Here is a 19,898-nt window from a genome sequence, read left to right on the forward strand (position 1 = left end):
TTACCAATATCTCTAGTATGGCTATTGATAAGCACCAAACTTTGTTTAATTTATTTTTTAATAAGTATAGATTTCCTAATTACTAGTTATATAAATAGTATATTATAAAATTTGAACTATAGTCTTGAATAGATTAAATAAACACGATTAAATTAATGATACTTTTTTATTTTAAAATATTCAAGACCTGTATGGGATTTTTAAAAGGACTTGAGAATGAATTATGGCTCTGATCTAGGCCCGAATAAGGCTTGGAAAATAACTTCAAAATATTAGTATAAATAATTTATGAAAAATGACTTCGCCCCATGTCCACCCCTACCAAACAAGGCGTTGTCCATCAATCTCTGCAATTTCCATCTTCTTGCCAAAGACTACATCTTCAGTCTCGCCAATCTTATTCCCAGTTAAATATCCCATATTTTTGTTTCATAATAATAAATTAAGATTTTAGAGACAATTTTGAGACGGAATATTTTAATTATCAAAAATATCATTTTTATATTTTTAGGTCTCATTTGGAAATAAGCTATTTTAGTTGGCTATTTGATTTTTGCCTATTTTAATTTGGCTAAAAAATTATGTATGAGATGATAGTTGGTTTTTATTTACTTATTTATTTATTTTTTATAGTTGATTTGATGGTTAGAAGAGAAAAAGTGAAATCACTACAATAATTTTTGCTTTTGGCGACTAAATTTTTAGTCGCCGAAGGGTTTCAGAAACTAAATTATTTGGTCTCAAAAGTAGTCATCGAAGAACTGTCGGTGAAGGTCATTAGTGACAAAATTTATTTTAGTCGCCAAAGGTATTCAATTTCCGACTAAATTTTTAGTCGCCAAAAGGTTGGACATTAAATTAAATTACTATATTTCCGGCGACCAAACTTTTAGTCGCCTAAAGTCTCACATTTTTAGCTACCAAAATAATTTATTTTTAGTCACCTAAAGTCTCACATTTTTAGCCACTAAATTTTTAGTCGGCAAAAGTGTTTTTATTCTTTAGCTTTTGTTCTTAGCTACCAAATATTTTAGTTGCCAAATATTTGATTTTCTTTTGGCTACAAAACTTTTAGTAGCCAAATGTCTTTTTTTTTTTTTTCTTTTTTTCTTTTTGTTACAAAACTTTTAGTTGCCAAATATCTATTATTTTATTTTATTTTATTTTTTGGGCTACAAAACTTTTAGCCGCCCAAAGTATTTTCCCAATTTTTTTTAGCTACTAATTGTTTAGTCGCCAAAAACATGATATTATGTTTTATCGCAAAATTATAATTTCTTCACAACCTGTCTATATTCCATGCAACTTGTAATATGTATATAAACAAAATGATATGTACTGTCAATTATTCCACAGTTTGCATCCATATACAAAAAAATAAATAACTTTAAATGTCAAAATCCATACAAACCAATTATTGTCCAAGCTAAAATAATAATTCCATACAAAATATGTCATACAAAAATCAAAGTCCTCCGTATACAAAAAAAAAATACATTTACTACAAAGCAAAATTGCCATTTGGCATGGTACAAATTATCATTGTAATCTGTACCACGACAAAAAGTGATATATATACCACGACAAAAGTTTTTCTATAGACCATGACAAAATGTCTTATATGTACGCTGACAAATGGTCATATATATGTACCACGACAGAAAGTGATCTATGTATCACGACAAAAGTTTTTCTATAGACCATGACAAAAGATCATATATGTACGCCAACAAATTAATGGTCATAAATGTACCACGACAGAAGGTGATCTATGTACTATAACAGTCATTATCTGTTGATTGCCAAAAGTTTTCTGAATAAGTAATAGTGAACTACACAAAAGTTGAGGACGACAAAAGTATGATATAAATTCTTCTCCGTACACCAGTATGGATTATCCACAAGTCCACGCAACAAAGCCATCTACAAAAAAAAAAAAAAAAAAAAAAAAAGGATTAGAATTAGTTATAAAATATCAATCCAGTCAGCCATAGGAAATATGTTCTAACATGCATTTAAGGTAGAACAATCGAGAAATGTCTTCTTAGAAATAAAAGAAAGTATAGATATATATGTATCATGCAATATTTATTCTAACCAACCGCACAAACAATCTAATATGTAATTTCTTCATCCTATAAATATATAAAGGCAATTATTAGAATATATTGATGTTATTTTCATAAAGTTGTCTCTCTTATGTTGCTAGTTTTTCGACTAAGTGTAAGGCGTTTTCGGCTCAAATTCCAAGCTTACGGGTCCTAATTACATTCCACCAATTGTCACAGGTCGTAAATGTCATGGAAAAGCAGTCCGTAAGAGCCACAAGGTGGTTCGGGGGCTGTTATGAATTTTCGCCCCCGAAATGCTCTTTTTCGACTAAGTTTAGGACGTATTCTGCTCTAACTCCCTACTTATGGGTCCGAATTATATTCCGTTAGTTTTCACAAGTCCTATTTGTCATGGGGAACCTGTCCATGTGAGTCACACAGTGGTTCGGAGGCTGTTTTGAATTTTCGCTCTGAAATACCTTTTTTCGACTAAGTTTAGGGCGTATTCGGCTCTAACTCCCAACTTACAGGTCCGAATTACATTCCGTCAATTCTCACAAGTCCTATTTGTCATGGGCAACCTGTCTGTGTGAGTCACACGGTGGTTCGGGGGCTGTTTTGAATTTTCGCTCCTGAAACGCTCTTTTTCGAGTAAGTTTCAGGCATATTCAGCTCTAACTCCCAACTTACGGGTCCAGTTTACATTCCGTCAGTTGACAAAAGTCCTATTTGTCATGGGGAAACTGTCCATGAGAGCCACAAGGTGGTTTGGGGGCTGTTATGAATTTTCGCCCCTGAAACGCTCTTTTTCGACTAAGTTTAGGGCGTATTCGGCTCTAACTCTCTACCTACGAGTCCGAATTACATTTCGTCAACACTTACAAGTCTTATTTGTCATGGGAAAACTGTCAGTGTGAGTCACATAGTGGTTCGGGGGCTGTTTTGAATTTTCGCCTCCAAAATGTCATTTTTTGACTAAGTTCAGGGCGTATTCGACTCTAACTCCCTACCTACGGGTATGAATTACCTTCCGTCAGTTCTCACAAGTCCTATTTGTCATGGGAAAACTATCTGTGAGAGTCACATGGTGGTTCGGGGGCTGTTTTGAATTTTCGCCCCCAAAACGTCCTTTTTCGACTAAGTTTAGGGCGTATTTGGCTCTAACTCCCTACCTACGGGTCCGAATTACATTCTGTCAGTTCTCACAAGTCTTATTTGTCATGGGAAACCTGTCCGTGTGAGTCACATGACTGTTTAGGGGCTGTTTGAATTTTTGCCCTCGAAACGCTCTTTTTTGAGTAAGTTTTAGGCGTATTGGTTGCAAGGAAAACATTATGAAGATAATAATAACAGTTCCCTTCAATGAACAGGAAACGTACTAACATTTATAGGTTCAAACTAGGAAGTTGCGAATACCCCAAACTATGAATCATTCAACAATATATGACATTTGGCAAAAATAATATAGTTTCATAACTAGAACATAAAAATTACATCAGATAGTTCAGAATCATTTGATTAATTCCATTTTATGAGCACAGGTTATGCAGTTTAAGCCATATGCAGTATGCTACAAGTACCTACAAGTACCAAAGGTGGATTGCTGACATTGTGGAAACAGGAGCCCGGACACAAGGGTTTCATTTTTGTCAAACTTTAGTGTCTATTATGATGCAGGGACAGAACATACCTTTGTGTCAAGCTGCATCTCTCCAGTATTTTCTGTAACAAGGCATGTGTTGGAAATGGTTAATTTTTCCTCAAGTTAGGTCTATTTTTTAGGTGGGCCCCGAGTGTCGATTTACTCGGGTCAAAGTGGTAACGCGTTCTATGCCGCGTTGTGATTCACGTGGTATATTTGGTTGCTCAAAACCATTACCGAGTGAATGGGAAATTGAAGCCAAAGTGTGCTCCATGGAAATAGAGTTTTGGTGGAAATTCCTTAAGGTTGTAAATTGGCTTGTCCCACATTGATTTGGTGGGAAGGTTTGAAAGGGTTTATAAGGCTTAGGGTGAGATACTTGGGGTGTGCCCCAAGGGGTACCCAAGTGTTTTAGAGGGAGAGGTTATGGGCAAAATGGGCTAGACCCATTGGACCAAAAAATCACCACACGCGCGCGCGCCGCCGCCGCCGTCCGGTCGGGCGGCCTGGGCTGGGCTGGGCCTGGGCGCGGGTGCGTGGTGTGTGGTTGGGTTGGGCTTCTAATCTTTTTGGACCAAAAACATTTGAATTTAATTTTATTTTTTATTAAAATAAAATCCAAAATTCAAATTAAATTGGTTTGGATTTTTTGTTCATCCAAAAAGGGCCCTTCCCGTTTTCAAACAGAATTAAACTGTTTTGGATTTAGTGCTCATCCAAACAGGGCCCTTCCCGTTTCTATCTGTTTGAATAAACAGATTCAAATCTGTTTAAATTTGAATCTAACAGGTTTCATACCTGTTCAATTCAAAACGAAAAGCCACCTTAACATCTATAAATAGACTAGCCTCCGTCCGTCCGTCCGGTCGGGCGGGCTGGGCTGGGCCTGGGCTTGGGCGCGGGTGCGTGGTGTGTGGTTGGGTTGGGCTTCTAATCTTTTTGGACCAAAAACATTTGAATTTAATTTTATTTTTTATTAAAATAAAATCCAAAATTCAAATTAAATTGGTTTGGATTTTTTGTTCATCCAAACAGGGCCCTTCCCGTTTTCAAACAGAATTAAACTGTTTTGGATTTAGTGCTCATCCAAACAGGGCCCTTCCCGTTTCTATCTGTTTGAATAAACAGATTCAAATCTGTTTAAATTTGAATCTAACAGGTTTCATACCTGTTCAATTCAAAACGAAAAGCCACCTTAACATCTATAAATAGACTAGCCTCCCATTTGGATTTTACTCAGATTTTTCGTACTCCACCCTCTGCAAATTATATTCTTTATCTTGCTGCATTTTATTTCCGAAAGAAAGAGTGTAAACACTTAGTGTGTTCGTAAGGCAAACAATTTGTAGTGCTGCTATTGTTTGTGGTAAGATCATTTCATCCTGGGAGATAGACGTCCAAATTCTGAAAGCACCGTGGAGAGGACGAATCTGTCTTAAGGACACAGTGTCAAACACTGGACTTGATCAGAAAATAATTCAAAGAAATTAAATCAAGTAAGTTATTTAATTTATTTTCAGTGTTGTTTTTATTTATTTAAATCAGATTTTAATTTTGTTTTTGTAACAAAATAAAATCTGTTTTTATTTATTTATTTTTATTTCGAGTTTGATTTTTGTAATCAAACAAATTCTCTCCTTTTTCTTTATTTCTTTAAATTCTATTTGTTGTTGTGTACACAATAGAATTAAATCTTTTAAATACAGTGAAGATTGTCCAACAATCTTAAGACAGATTCCTTTTTGGGTATCTTCATTGTATTTAATTTTCTGTGTTTTCAAATTAATATTCTGGTTGGAAAAACAAATAGTGATTTATGCTATTTGACAGATAGTAGTAATATACTGTCTCTTTTCTTTGACAACAACTAGTAGTACGATACTGGTGTCATTAACAATTCAGAATATTATTTGGTATTACAGAAAATTCTTGTGATATTTTATTTTTCTAGTTTTAGTAACAAGGAAAATAAAATTATTTTGTTGTTATAATTATTTTCTGGTTTTAGTAACTAGAAAATTAATTTGTGTTTTAATTTGTTCTGATTTTTGTAATCAGATAGTTTTGTGGTATTTTATTTTCTAGAGTCAGTAACAAGGAAAATAAAATTGCAGTATTTTCTAGTTTTAGTAACAAGAAAAATAAAATGATTTTGTGTTATAATTTATTTTCTGGTTTAAGTAACTAGAAAATTAATTTATGGTTTGGTTTTCTGATTTTTGTAATCAGATATTATTTCGGTATTTTATTTTACTAGTTTTAGTAACAAGGAAAATAAAATTATTTTGTATTGTAATTTATTTTCTGGTTTTAGTAACTAGAAAATTAATTTTGTTAATCAATCATGTAACTTTGTGACTCGGTCACAATCTGTTAATTTTGTAAGTAACTTATGGTTTCGTTTGGTAGACCACTTATTTTTGAATCCTTTGTGAAAATGTATTAATTATTTTGACTTTATGATAGTTCATCGTGAGTATACATGGAAGAATTTGTTTCTAGAGTAAAATATTAGTTTTACAAACTAATTTTATTTTTATTACAATGTGGATTCATAGTCTTGAATTGTTTCTGCACTTGAGTCGGAATATATATATATATATATATATATTCACAAGAACATTTTAATGCATATTTAATTTGTTTATTTATATACAAATCAAACTTATTAAATGGAGGTATGTTTTGTCATTTTAAAGTTTAATGTTTAAATGCGTTGGATTTTATTTATGATTTGAGAATCCTTTTATTTCATGATGCAAGTGATAGGATCGTGCATGATTAATTTATTTTGTTAATTCATTATTTTTAGTTGATGCATTTGATATGCATGTATGATATCAACTCAAGTTATTTCTTAACAATAAATTCAAGTGATTTGGAATGATAAATTGTTATGTCGACTTTGGACATAAGCAGGTTAATTTGAATATTTCTAATCAATTTTGAATGGGTGTTTAAACACCAGAGAAATTTAAACATGCAGATGTATGTAATTATATCGGTCCGTTTAATTGGGAAGTAATTTAAGAAATCTTTTATGTTGATCATTGAATTATGTGACATGAGATGTCATTAATAATTATTTTACTTGCGTAGTAGAATTTGTTAAACCATGAACCATTTTATTAATATGGGGGTGTATCTCTTGCATTAGTTGAGATAATTTAATTTTCTTCTGTCACAAATATTTTTATGACAGTGACATTTATTTGTTATTGAGTTGCAAGAATGTATACAATCAAATGGGTTTTTTAATTGTTTGATTCTTAGGCAAAATTTTTATGAGGATATGATTTTGTCAAAACATTAATTCTGACTTAAGTAGTCATAATTATTTTGGTTTTTTCTTGAATTTGTTTTAAAAATTCATTGATTTATATTAGAAGTGATAGGGGTGGTGAATATGATGCACCATTAAATGAATTTTGTGCACAACATGGCATTATTCACCAAACTACAGCACCTTATTCTCCACAGCAAAATGGAATTGCTGAAAGGAAGAATAGAACCCTAAAAGAAATGATGAATGCCATGTTACTAAGTTCAGGCTTACCACAGAATTTGTGGGGGGAAGCAATATTGTCTGCTAAATTATGTTCTTAAGAGAATACCCCACAAGAAAACCAAAAGCATTCCTTATGAATTGTGGAAAGGTCGACCACCTTCCTACAAATACTTAAAAGTGTGGGGGTGTTTGGCAAAAGTTGAAGTACCTATTCCTAAAAAGACTAAGATTGGACCAAAAACAGTAGATTGTGTGTTTATTGGTTATGCTCAGAATAGTGGTGCATATCGGTTTCTGACTTATAAATCAGATATACCTGATATAAATGTGAACACTATTATAAAGACAAGGAATGCTGTGTTTTTTGAACATGTCTTTCCTTACAAGAAAGGACAGGAATTAAGTTCACAGAAAAGAACTTATGATTGTACACAAAGTCAAGAAACTAATGACAATCAAACACAAGAGATTAGTAATAGTCTCGACCAACAGGATTTAACTAATGATGAACCTAGGCGAAGTAAGAGAGCAAAAACATCAAAATCCTTTGGTCCAAATTTTCTGACATGCTTGTTAGAAAATGAACCTCAAAGCTTTAAGGCAGCAATGACAGGTCCTGAAACACCTTTGTGGAAAGAGGCTGTTAATAATGAAATTGAATCCATTATGCAAAATCATACTTGGGAATTGGTGGATCTTCCACCAGGTTCTAAACCTCTTGGATATAAATGGATATTCAAGAGAAAAATGAAAGCAGATGGTTCAATTGGCAAGTATAAAACAAGACTTGTTGTTAAAGGTTACAGACAAAAGGAAGGTCTGGATTATTTTGACATATATTTCCCTGTGACAAGAATAACATCCATTCGTATGCTTATTGTTATAGCAGCGTTGTTTAATTTAGAAATACATCAAATGGATGTTAAGACAGCTTTCTTAAACGGTGATCTAAATGAAGAGATCTATATGGAACAACCCGAAGGGTTTGTAGTATCAGGACAAGAAAAGAAAGTTTGTCGACTTGTAAAATCCCTTTATGGATTAAAACAAGCACCTAAGCAATGGCATGAAAAATTTGATCATGCAATGCTTACTAATGGGTTTAAGATAAACGAATGTGACAAATGCGTCTATGTTAAAAACACTGACCAAAGGATATGTCATAGTTTGTCTTTATGTGGATGACATGCTTATCATTGGAAGCAGTCAAAACATGATCAAATCAACTAAGCAGATGCTTAACAAAAGATTTGATATGAAAGATATGGGGGTCGCAGATGTTATATTAGGAATGAAAATTACTAAAACATCTGACGGATACGCATTATCTCAATCTCATTATATTGAGAAAATTCTTGATAAATTTATCAAGGATGATTTGAATTTAGCTAGAACACCTGTAGACATCAGTCTTTATTTATCGAAAAATAAAGGTGATGCAGTGTCTCAGTTAAAATACTCCCAAATCATTGGAAGCCTAATGTACCTAATGAATTGTACTCGTCCTGATATAGCTTATGCTATAAGTAAATTGAGTAGGTACACTAGTAACCCTGGAGAAGACCATTGGAAAGCGATCATTCGAGTTCTTAGATATCTAAGATTTACTCGTGATCATGGTTTGAACTTTACTCGATATCCAGCAGTACTCGAAGGTTATTGTGATGCCAATTGGATATCGGATACTAAAGATTCAAAACCCACTAGTGGATATGTCTTTACTCTAGGAGGCGCTGCTGTTTCTTGGAAGTCCACGAAACAAACGTGCATCGCACGATCCACAATGGAATCCGAGTTCATTACTTTAGACAAAGCAGGTGAAGAAGCAGAATGGCTTCGTCACTTCTTAGAAGACATTCCAATGTGGCCAAAACCTGTGCCAGCTATTTGCATTCATTGTGATAGTCAATCTGCAATAGGCAGGGCACAGAATCACATGTATAACGGTAAGTCACGACATATACGTCGTCGACATAATACCGTAAGGCAATTGTTGTCAAATGAAATAATCTCAATAGATTATATAAAATCTAAAGAGAATATTGCGGATCCGTTAATAAAAGGTTTGACAAAAGAGCTAGTGTATAGTTCATCGAAGGGGATGGGATTAAAGCCTATTACATAAGAGTCGTCATAATGGTAACCCTACTTATATGACTGGAGATCCCAAGAACTAAGTTCAAAGGGACAACTAAGTTATGTATGGCTCGCCAGAAATCACCAAGGGATTAAAATTCCTACCCATTCCTATGGTGAGAGTGATATCTGCAACATATGTTGTCTGCAGGGGTATAAGGATAAGCTTTGCTTTTAATGATTACTTATATCTTGATTAAGGCATAAAATCAAGACGAGTATAAAGAGATACTCACAATAAGAATCACCTATATGAGTGTTGAACTGGGGCCGGTTCTATGAGAATGAAGAGGCTAAATTCTCTAGAAACACTTATGAAAACCAGGCGCGTTCAAGGCCAAAATGAACACAACAGTGAGAACCACGATGTGTTAGAAGATATTTTGTGTGAAATCTATTGTCTTGGCTTACACAAACGACTGAACAATTCAAGGCATCGCGTCCATTGGTTAGCCAGTAAGTCCGATAGGTTATCACTAGGGAAGGTTCAAAGCCGAAAACTACCTATCCTGATGCAAGATATTTTCGACTTATACTCTTTCGTTAAGTCTGCATATTGTTGCATTTCCGTTGTCATCAAATTCCATTCATGTGGGGGATTGTTGGAAATGGTTAATTTTTCCTCAAGTTAGGTCTATTTTTTAGATGGGCCCCGAGTGTCGATTTACTCGGGTCAAAGTGGTAACGCGTTCTATTCCGCGTTGTGATTCACGTGGTATATTTGGTTGCTCAAAACCATTACCGAGTGAATGGGAAATTGAAGCCAAAGTGTGCTCCATGGAAATGGAGTTTTGGTGGAAATTCCTTAAGGTTGTAAATTGGCTTGTCCCACATTGATTTGGTGGGAAGGTTTGAAAGGGTTTATAAGGCTTAGGGTGAGATACTTGGGGTGTGCCCCAAGGGGTACCAAGTGTTTTAGAGGGAGAGGTTATGGGCAAAATGGGCTAGACCCATTGGACCCAAAAATCACCACACGCGCGCGCGCCGCCACCGCCGTCCGTCCGTCCGGTCGGGCGGGCTGGGCTTGGGCGCGAGTGCGTGGTGTGTGGTTGGGTTGGGCTTCTAATCTTTTTGGACCAAAAACATTTGAATTTAATTTTATTTTTTATTAAAATAAAATCCAAAATTCAAATTAAATTGGTTTGGATTTTTTGTTCATCCAAACAGGGCCCTTCCCGTTTTCAAATAGAATTAAACTGTTTTGGATTTAGTGCTCATCCAAACAGGGTCCTTCCCGTTTCTATCTGTTTGAATAAACAGATTCAAATCTGTTTAAATTTGAATCTAACAGGTTTCATACCTGTTCAATTCAAAACGAAAAGCCACCTTAACATCTATAAATAGACTAGCCTCCCATTTGGATTTTACTCAGATTTTTCGTACTCCATCCTCTGCAAATTATATTCTTCATCTTGCTGCATTTTATTTCCGAAAAAAAGAGTGTAAACACTTAGTGTGTTCGTAAGGCAAACAATTTGTAGTGCTGCTATTGTTTGTGGTAAGATCATTTCATCCTGGGAGATAGACGTCCAAATTCTGAAAGCACCGTGGAGAGGACGAATCTGTCTTAAGGACACAGTGTCAAACACTGGACTTGATCAGAAAATAATTCAAAGAAATTAAATCAAGTAAGTTATTTAATTTATTTTCAGTGTTGTTTTTATTTATTTAAATCAGATTTTAATTTTGTTTTTGTAACAAAATAAAATCTGTTTTTATTTATTTATTTTTATTTCGAGTTTGATTTTTGTAATCAAACAAATTCTCTCCTTTTTCTTTATTTCTTTAAATTCTATTTGTTGTTGTGTACACAATAGAATTAAATCTTTTAAATACAGTGAAGATTGTCCAACAGCATGCACCTTGGGCCTTCAACCATTCCACACACTCTTCCAATCCACCTGAATCCTTTTCCTCAGTTGTTTCTATAGGCGAAGCATTGGTGAAGCCCAGAACCTGAGCAATGTATGAAACAGGGACTGTAGGGTGACATGAACGAGACACGCATGTCACAGCAGTGTACCGCATCTTCTCAACATAAAGATCTGCAGTGAAAGAAAAATATTTTATTATCTTTTTTAAGTGTTACTAACCCATGGAAGTTAGAATTAGAGATAACAATATGTATAACCACTCATAAGACAGGTTTTTGGCAGCAAAAACCATGCCAAGTTTTTCCTGACATATAATAACATGAACCCAATCCATATCTCTTTTAAATATCAATTTTCAGTTATACATGACATTACCATCAGCATCACCATAATTTCTGGCAACAAAAAAAAGCTGATAAATTGACCAGGTTTCAGGTGTTCATGACATAATTCCTCGATTTTGATTTCATAAGGTCAAATGTTATCTAACAAGATGAAAATATAGACCAGATTTCATCAAGTGTTTCTCAAATGGGATTTACTTCTTTTTTTTTTATATATATTTATCAAGTACATAGCTTGAGAAATCAGAAGAGAAAAGATAAACCAACTCTATTTTGAGCATCTAGTAGGTCATATATTTTGATTGATTAGAGTAGGTTTCAACCGCCATGTAGTTGGGATAAGGCATCGTTGGGTTTGATTAGGTTTTAGACATTCATTCAACAGTCTGCTATCAAATTTTCAAAATAGTCTTACGTTAGCCATCAAGTTGCTGAAATGAAATGTCTTACCAAAAATGAAAAGAAATTAAATTCCTTACCAAACAATGCATTGAAAAGCAATACTATTGTCAATAGTTTTCCGAAGTACTCACACCAAAATTCCACTTTAGCAAAATTCAATGGTTTTCTTCGGTGCATCTAACTTGGGCACAAAAATATCTATGATTTGATATGTCAACCACCCACACATAACTTTTCATGACAGTTCAAGGTATTAAATAAAAAGCCAAGTACAAAACACAATTTAAAATTTAAATCTAGTCTGCAACAAATCAACAAAATTATCAGTGATTGTAACCAACACAATGTGACAACTCCGAAAGCAGCAATGACATAATAAGAGATCGACAAACAAGATCAATGAGAAATAACACGAATGCAAGATGGATGTACTAACCTTGACATTGCTGATACCAGATCTCTGCTATTGTTGGCGTACAAGATAACACAGAGTAAATTGTAAGCAGAAAATTCCATGTGGCACCCCTTAATTCCCTCCGCATAAAGTGTTTTCAACTGTGATTGACACTGCAATTCAGATGGAAGAAAGTCAGCCAATGCCTCTAATCAACATGAACATTTAAATGGAATCAACATTCAATTTACTAAGCTCCATAAACAATTCTAAAAGAAATTGCCCTAGTTCCAATAACATATGTCAAACATATATCTCATACCCTTACTAAAGTAGTGCCCGGACACGAGTACGTTATACATTTAGAAGAGTTCATAGACTACAACTAAAAGCCAAATTTGAGACAAGAGTTTCAACTTTCCAATAATAGAAATTTTCAGGTTTAAAAACTGGAAGTTGTTATCATCCTATTCTCCACACACAAAATAATGCCTATAAGAATCCTAGAGACGAAGGGAGGCATGGTGCGAAGCAGTCCTGGAACCTACACCATAGGTTAAATTGGTTTTGATCATGAACAATGAACACCTATAGATGCAGTGACAAAGAAGAGTGATATAATCACTATAAATAAAAATGTTAGGGAGAGGAAAAGATGTAAATTGACATGGGATGTAGTAGTAAAAAAGGCTATGAATTTATTTAATTTAACTAAGCATATAGCCCTTAACATAACGAAATTGTAAAAAGGATTTATGTAGCTAAACGATTTAAACGGATGGCTTAGTTTGGTTTTGATTTTTTTTTTTTATTCATTTTCCATGTATATATATTCTAGAAATTAAGATGGGCTATGGGGGACCCCTTTGGACAATGAGGGCTTTTATTTCATAGGGATTTTAGATGAGGAGTTTATTTTGTTTTGACTTGGTCTTTCAGCACGAAGTGTTTTATTCTGCCTTTATTATTGGGGCCCGTGAACAAGGAAGGTTTTTAGTTTGTTGGAACTTTGGACAGAGAATTTTATTTTTTATAAGTTTTTGGATAAAAACTATTTCATTTTATTGAGCCTTTAGATAGGGTGTTTTTTTTATATATATATTTTGTAGAGCCTTCAGACAAGAAGATTTTTTTATTTTATTTTATTTTATTTTTGGATAAGATTTATTTTATTTTATTTGGGGCCTTCAAATAATTGGGGATCTTAGGCAAGCAACTATCTCGCCTAAGTGATGGGTCAGCCCTGTGTTGGCCACGTAGGATACAAGCAACTAAAACAACTATTACCTAGCCTCAAAAAGGACATATTATAAATGTGAAACAGCAGAACAAATTAACAAGGGGCAAATTAACAAGCCACACCAATTGGGACAGTTTCAAAGTTAAAATGGCAATATCAAAGCAGGTATCAACTTGATTATATTCTGCCAAGTCTCCAACTTCTATTGCCAAACGAGCATGAGTTTCATAAACCTGAAACAAAAGTATGAACACTGTAAATATTTTTGGGGTACCATTCGTCGAAGAATTGGGAATCTAATTCATTATAGAAAAAGAAAGATGGTTCTTTCTGTGAGGCTAAGTAAAGATATCCACACTATATAAAAGTGAAACACAAAACTTGCTATGCGCAAGAAGAAATAACGCACTCCATGTAGCACAGTTATCTGAACAGTATGGGATATCTTTCTCAGTGCATGGTGATAGGATGAAGGGGCGTAGAGAGTTGGTTGGCCACTGCGGTGGTGGAGAAGGGGAAGGACTGTTGCAGCAGCAGCAGCAATATGGAGTTGCTTTGCTGTGTAGCAGAACAAAAAGAAATGAAAGAAGGGAGAAAAAGGGGGAAATTTGTAGCTTTAAATGACAGAATCATAAAAATTAATATGATTTGTTCATATATTAAACATCATCTTTTTCATTTTTAATAAATTACAGCCCCATACATTAAATTTTGAAAAAACCCTAAACATCATCTTTGAAAAAACCCTAAACATCATCTTTGAAAAAACCCTAAACATCATCTTTGCAAATTTGAATCAAAGCAACAATGTCAGAAAAGGGGGAAACAGAGAAAGAAAAGGGGGGAGAGAGAGAGAGACAGAGACAGACTGTGAGTGAGAGAGCTCGAGCCAAAAAGAGAGAGACAGAAGCCTACAATACGTGTACAAAGCATTATATATACACAGACACACACATATTAAACATCATCTTCACAAATTTGAATCAATTGCAGCCACATATTTGAATGAACCCTACAGCAACAATGCCAAAAAAGGAGGAAACAGTGAAAGGAAGAGAGACAGAGAGAGAGAGAGACTGTGTGAAAGTGCTCGAGCGAGAGAGCGAGAGATGGATGCGCAGACAAACCAAGAAGGAGAGCACAAAAAAGAGAGAGAGAGAGAAAGAACCTGTGATGTGCGGTATGACGGTGGTGATTTGTGCCGGTGGCGGTGGCCGTCGCAATGTCGCCCGTACGGTAGGCTACGGTGAGGAGGTGATTTCTGCGACGTTTGGTGAGGTGTGTGTGTGATACACTATTGTGAAGTTGTGTTGCCTAACAGAGATCAACGTGCGCGCAGCAAATAAAGGAATTGGCGCGCGTTGAAATTTCAACCATTAGCGACTAATGTGCTTTTTTGTCGGCAAAGTAATAAATTATGCCGACTATCTGCTTTTGTAGCCAAATATCACTCAACAGCGACGCAAATATCAGTCGCCAAAAGTCTTATTTAGCGACTAATTTCTATTTTAGTCGGGAAAAAACAATACTGCCGATTAAATTTTTTTTTGCCTAAAATGTGAACTAACGGCGACTAATATCCTATTCAGTCGCTAAAAGTGGAATTGTTGCTGACTAAATTTGAATTTAGTCGCCAATAATAAATATTTATCGACTAAAATATTTTAGTAGCTAGATCTTGAATCAATGCTGACAAAATTAATTTTTAGTCGCCAAAATTGTACTTTTGGCAACTAAAAATTTTTTAGTCTCCAAAAGTGGTAGCCAAAGGTGCATTTTGTTCTTGTGAATGATTATAAGTTGAATGTGACATTTTGTCTTATTTACTATTTTAACATATTTTGTCTTTATTGACTATTTTAACCAAATAGCCTCTAGCCAACAAGGCCTTAGTAACAAAATTAGATATTTAGCGATCAATTACTATCCTTTTTAGACTAATTTTGTTGTCTAAAAAGTAGACATTTTTTTGTCAAATTATTTTGTCTCTAAAATTACATTTATTATTAGCGATTTTTTCAAAAATTTTGTGATTAAAAAACTTTTATTTTTAAACTTTTTAGGATGACCTTTTAACAACATAAATTGGTTCCCAAATATTTTTTACAATATAATTTTCACTTATGGGAATAAAAAATTTTAGTCCTTAAAACCCTTTAGGTGGGCAATTGTAGTCACCATAACACCAAACGTGGGATGAGACCCCAATATTTATTTGGGTTAATTATATTTTTTCACCTTTGCACCTTTATAGTTAAACTCAAATTTTATTTTAGTTTTTATAATTTTAATTTAAACTATTTAATTTCTACACTTTAAGTATAGTTTTAATTTGGTCATTCCGTCCAAATTCTCATTAATTTTTCTACCTGTGCCCGTAGGAGACCGACGAATGTCTCAAAATCGTTAATTTTAATCACTAACTTAAATGAAGAACTAAATTGTTCAATTTAAAATTATAGGGACCAAAGTAAAATTTAAATTAAATCACAGGCATTCAAAATGTAATTAACCCTATTTATTTATATCCATGTTTATTTGTTCTGAAAATTCGGCCAAAATTCCTTCAAAATAAGTTGATAATGGGAAAAGGGTACTCTAAAATATTTTAATAAACAAAATCTTTTTTTTTTTTTAGATTAAGGACACCTTATTTACTTATGTTATAATTATGTAGTATATCTCAAAGATGGTAATGGATTTGTGCAGTGAATTTTATTTTTTTTAAACTAATAGATAAGAGATTAATTATAAATATGAGAATTATTATAAAACTTACACATGCTATACACAATTTTTCTATATATTCATTACCATGGAAACTCGCATATTTATAAGTGATAAAACGTTCATTATTCACCATTATTCATCGCACCATGTGGTTTACCACATGGCATACCACACTTCCCACGTGGTAAAATTTTTCCTATTTTCACTTTGACCCAAAACTTGATAGAATTCTAATTGCATCTCTTTTGATGGTTATCCAAATATTACACAACATTCCCCCTTGGATAATCATATACTAAGAATATGCCTCGTTAAAACTTTACCAAAGAAAATCCAGTGGGAAAAAACCTTTGGTGAAGGAAAAAGAGTACAATATTCTTGTATATGATTTGTTTAGATTGCCACATTAAAACATTGTTAAGGAAAACCCAACGGGAAAAAACCTTAGATGAAGGAAAAAGAGTACAATCTATAAATCTACTAAAATTAATGGCTCCCCCTTAATGCTGCATAATAGGTCTTTATGTCGACACATTCCACTCTGATGTACTAGCTTCTTAATTGTTGCAATCGCTAGTGCTTTGGTAAATAGATCTGTCAGATTATCACTTGAACGTATTTGTTAAACATCAATATCACCATTCTTTTGAAGCTTATGTGTGTAAAGCAATTTTGGTGAAATGTGTTTAGTCCTGTCACTTTTGATATAGCCTCCTTTGATCTGTGTGATACACGCAACATTATCTTCATATAATATGGTTGGACTATCTTTTGTTGAAGACAATCCACATCTTTCTTGAATATGATGGATCATGGATCTAAGCCAAATACATTCTCGACTTGTTTAATGAATTACAAGTATCTCTGAGTGATTTGAAGAAGTAGCAGTCAATGTTTGTTTTGCTAATCGCCAAGATATAACAGTATGCCCATAGGTAAAACATATCATGTTTGTGATTTGACTTTATGTGGATCAGAAAGATATCTAGTATATGCATATCCAATTAATTGTGGCTTGGATTTATTTGAATAAAATACACTCATATCAGTTGTTCCACGAAGATAACATAATATTTTCTTTACTCCATTACAATGTCTTTGGGTTGGTGCGGGACTATATCTTGCTAATAAATTGATAGCGAATGCAATATCAGGCCTAGTACAATTTGCAAGATATATGAGAGCTCCAATTGCACTAAGATATGGTATTTTAGGACCAATAAGTTCTTCATTATCTTCTCAAGATCGAACAATCATAGGAGTATTCAAAGGATGAGATATATCCGTATAAAAGTTATTCAAAACTTTTTCTGTATATGTTGCTTGATGTACAAGAACCTCATTTGGCAAATGTTCGATCTGCAGGTCAAGACAAAATTTTGTTTTGTCTAAATCTTTCATTTCAAATTCCTTCTTTAAATATTCTGCAGTTTTTGTAAGCTCTTTTGGAGTTTCTATAAGATTCAAATCATCAACATATACTGCAATAATTGCAAATCTGGATTCTAACTTCTTAATAAAAACGCATGGACAAATCGGATCATTCACATATCTTTCTTTCAATAGATATACACTGAGCCGATTATGCCACATGTATCTGGATTGTTTTAACCCATATAGAGATCTTTGTAGTTTGATTGAATAAACACTTCTGAATTTTAAATTAGATGCTTCTAGCATTTTAAATCCTTCAGGAGTTTCATATATATATATATATATATATATATATGTGTGTGTGTGTGTGTGTATCACTATCTAGTGATCCATATAAATATGTCGTAACAACATTCAAAATTTTCTATAATTATCAAGCTAATAAAAAATTTGAATGTAATTGCATCCATTACAGGTGAATATGTTTCATCATAGTCAATACCAGATCTCTGCGAGAAACCTTGCGCAACAAGTCGTGCTTTATATCTAACAATTTCATTTTATTCATTGCGTTTTCAAACAAATTTATATCCCACAAGCTGTATCCCTTCAAGGGTTTGGACTATAGGTCTAAATACTTCACGTTTTGCAAATGAGTTTAACTCTGCTTGTATTGCTTCTTTCCATATTAGCCAATCATTTCTTCATCGACATTTCTCGACAGTTCGTGATTCATTGTCATCATCACTTTTGATAATTTTTTAAGCATTACTTCTGCTAATGTCAAAAGCAACTTTAAATGAAAATATGTTGTTGACAACAATTTGATTTTTATCCCAAATTTCTCCTGTATTTATATAATGTATTGAGATCTCATTATTTTCAGGTACCTTTTCCACTTCAGGGAATAACTCTTCTGGAGATTTATAAGTAGGAGATTTGGATAGACTTACTATAGCCTATTTTGTGGTTCTAGCCTTTTCATGAGTGCTTTCATTTATGAGTATGATCTCTTCAGGAGATCTAGTTATGGTCTCTTCTAAAGTACTAACTTTTTTTTCTTGAGCTTTCCATTTTGAAAAATGTTGTCTTTTGCACTAACGAGTCTTCCACGCTTCTAGCTTGTCTTAGACTCATATGCTATTATACCAATTGATTGTTCGATAGGAACATCAATTCTTGTTGGGGTATTAGCTGCTGGTATATAGGATTTTGTCACAATTTTTGTGTCGGTGAATGCATTCGGTAACTAGTTTTCAATACTCTGCAAATGAATGATCATTTGAACTTCTAGTTCACATTGATTAGTATGAGGATCAAGATGAGATAACGTCAAAGTATTCCAAGTGATTTCCTTCCAAGTTTCAAGCTGCGACTTATCTCTCCTTAATGATGGAAAAATTGTTTCATCAAAATGACAATCCTCAAATCATACCTTAAATACATCACCAGTCAAAGGTTCTAGATATCTAATGATTAATGGAGAATCAAAACCAATATAAGTTTCAAGCCTATATTGTGGACCCATTTTAGTGTGCTGTGGAGGTGTAATAGGGACATAAACTACGCAACCAAACACTCTAAGGTGACTAATATTTGGTGGTTGACCACGTACAAGTTGTAATAGCGAGTACTCATGATATACAGTTGGTCTCATACGAATCAAAGATGCTATATGCGATATAGTATGACCCCATGCTAAAACAAGTGATTTGTTTTTCATAAGCAAATGTCGAGCAATCAATTGAAGTCTCTTAATGAATGATACTGCTAAACCATTTTGGGTATGAGTGTATGCAATAGGGTGTTCAATATTAATACCAATGGACATGCAATAATTATCAAATGCTCGAGATGTAAATTCATTGGCATTATCAAGACGAATTGTCTTGATAGGATGGTTTGAAAAATATGCTCACAATCTAATTATTTAAGCAATTAGTCTAACAAATGCAACATTACATGTAGAATGTAAACAAACATGTGACCATCTAGTCGATGCATCTATTAAAACCATAAAATAACGAAATGGTCAACAAGAAGGGTGTATGGGTCTCCACATATATCCCATTGAATTCTTTGCAAAAACGATGTAGATTCAATGATTACTTTTGTGGGTGATGGTCTGGTAATTAATTTCCCTTGTGAACAGGAAAAACATTGATAATCACTTGGTAAAAGAATCTTCTGGTTCTTTAATGGA

This window comes from Camellia sinensis, chromosome 6 (assembly GCF_055761805.1).
Source record: "Camellia sinensis isolate YWXY chromosome 6, ASM5576180v1, whole genome shotgun sequence".
NCBI lineage: Eukaryota > Viridiplantae > Streptophyta > Magnoliopsida > Ericales > Theaceae > Camellia > Camellia sinensis.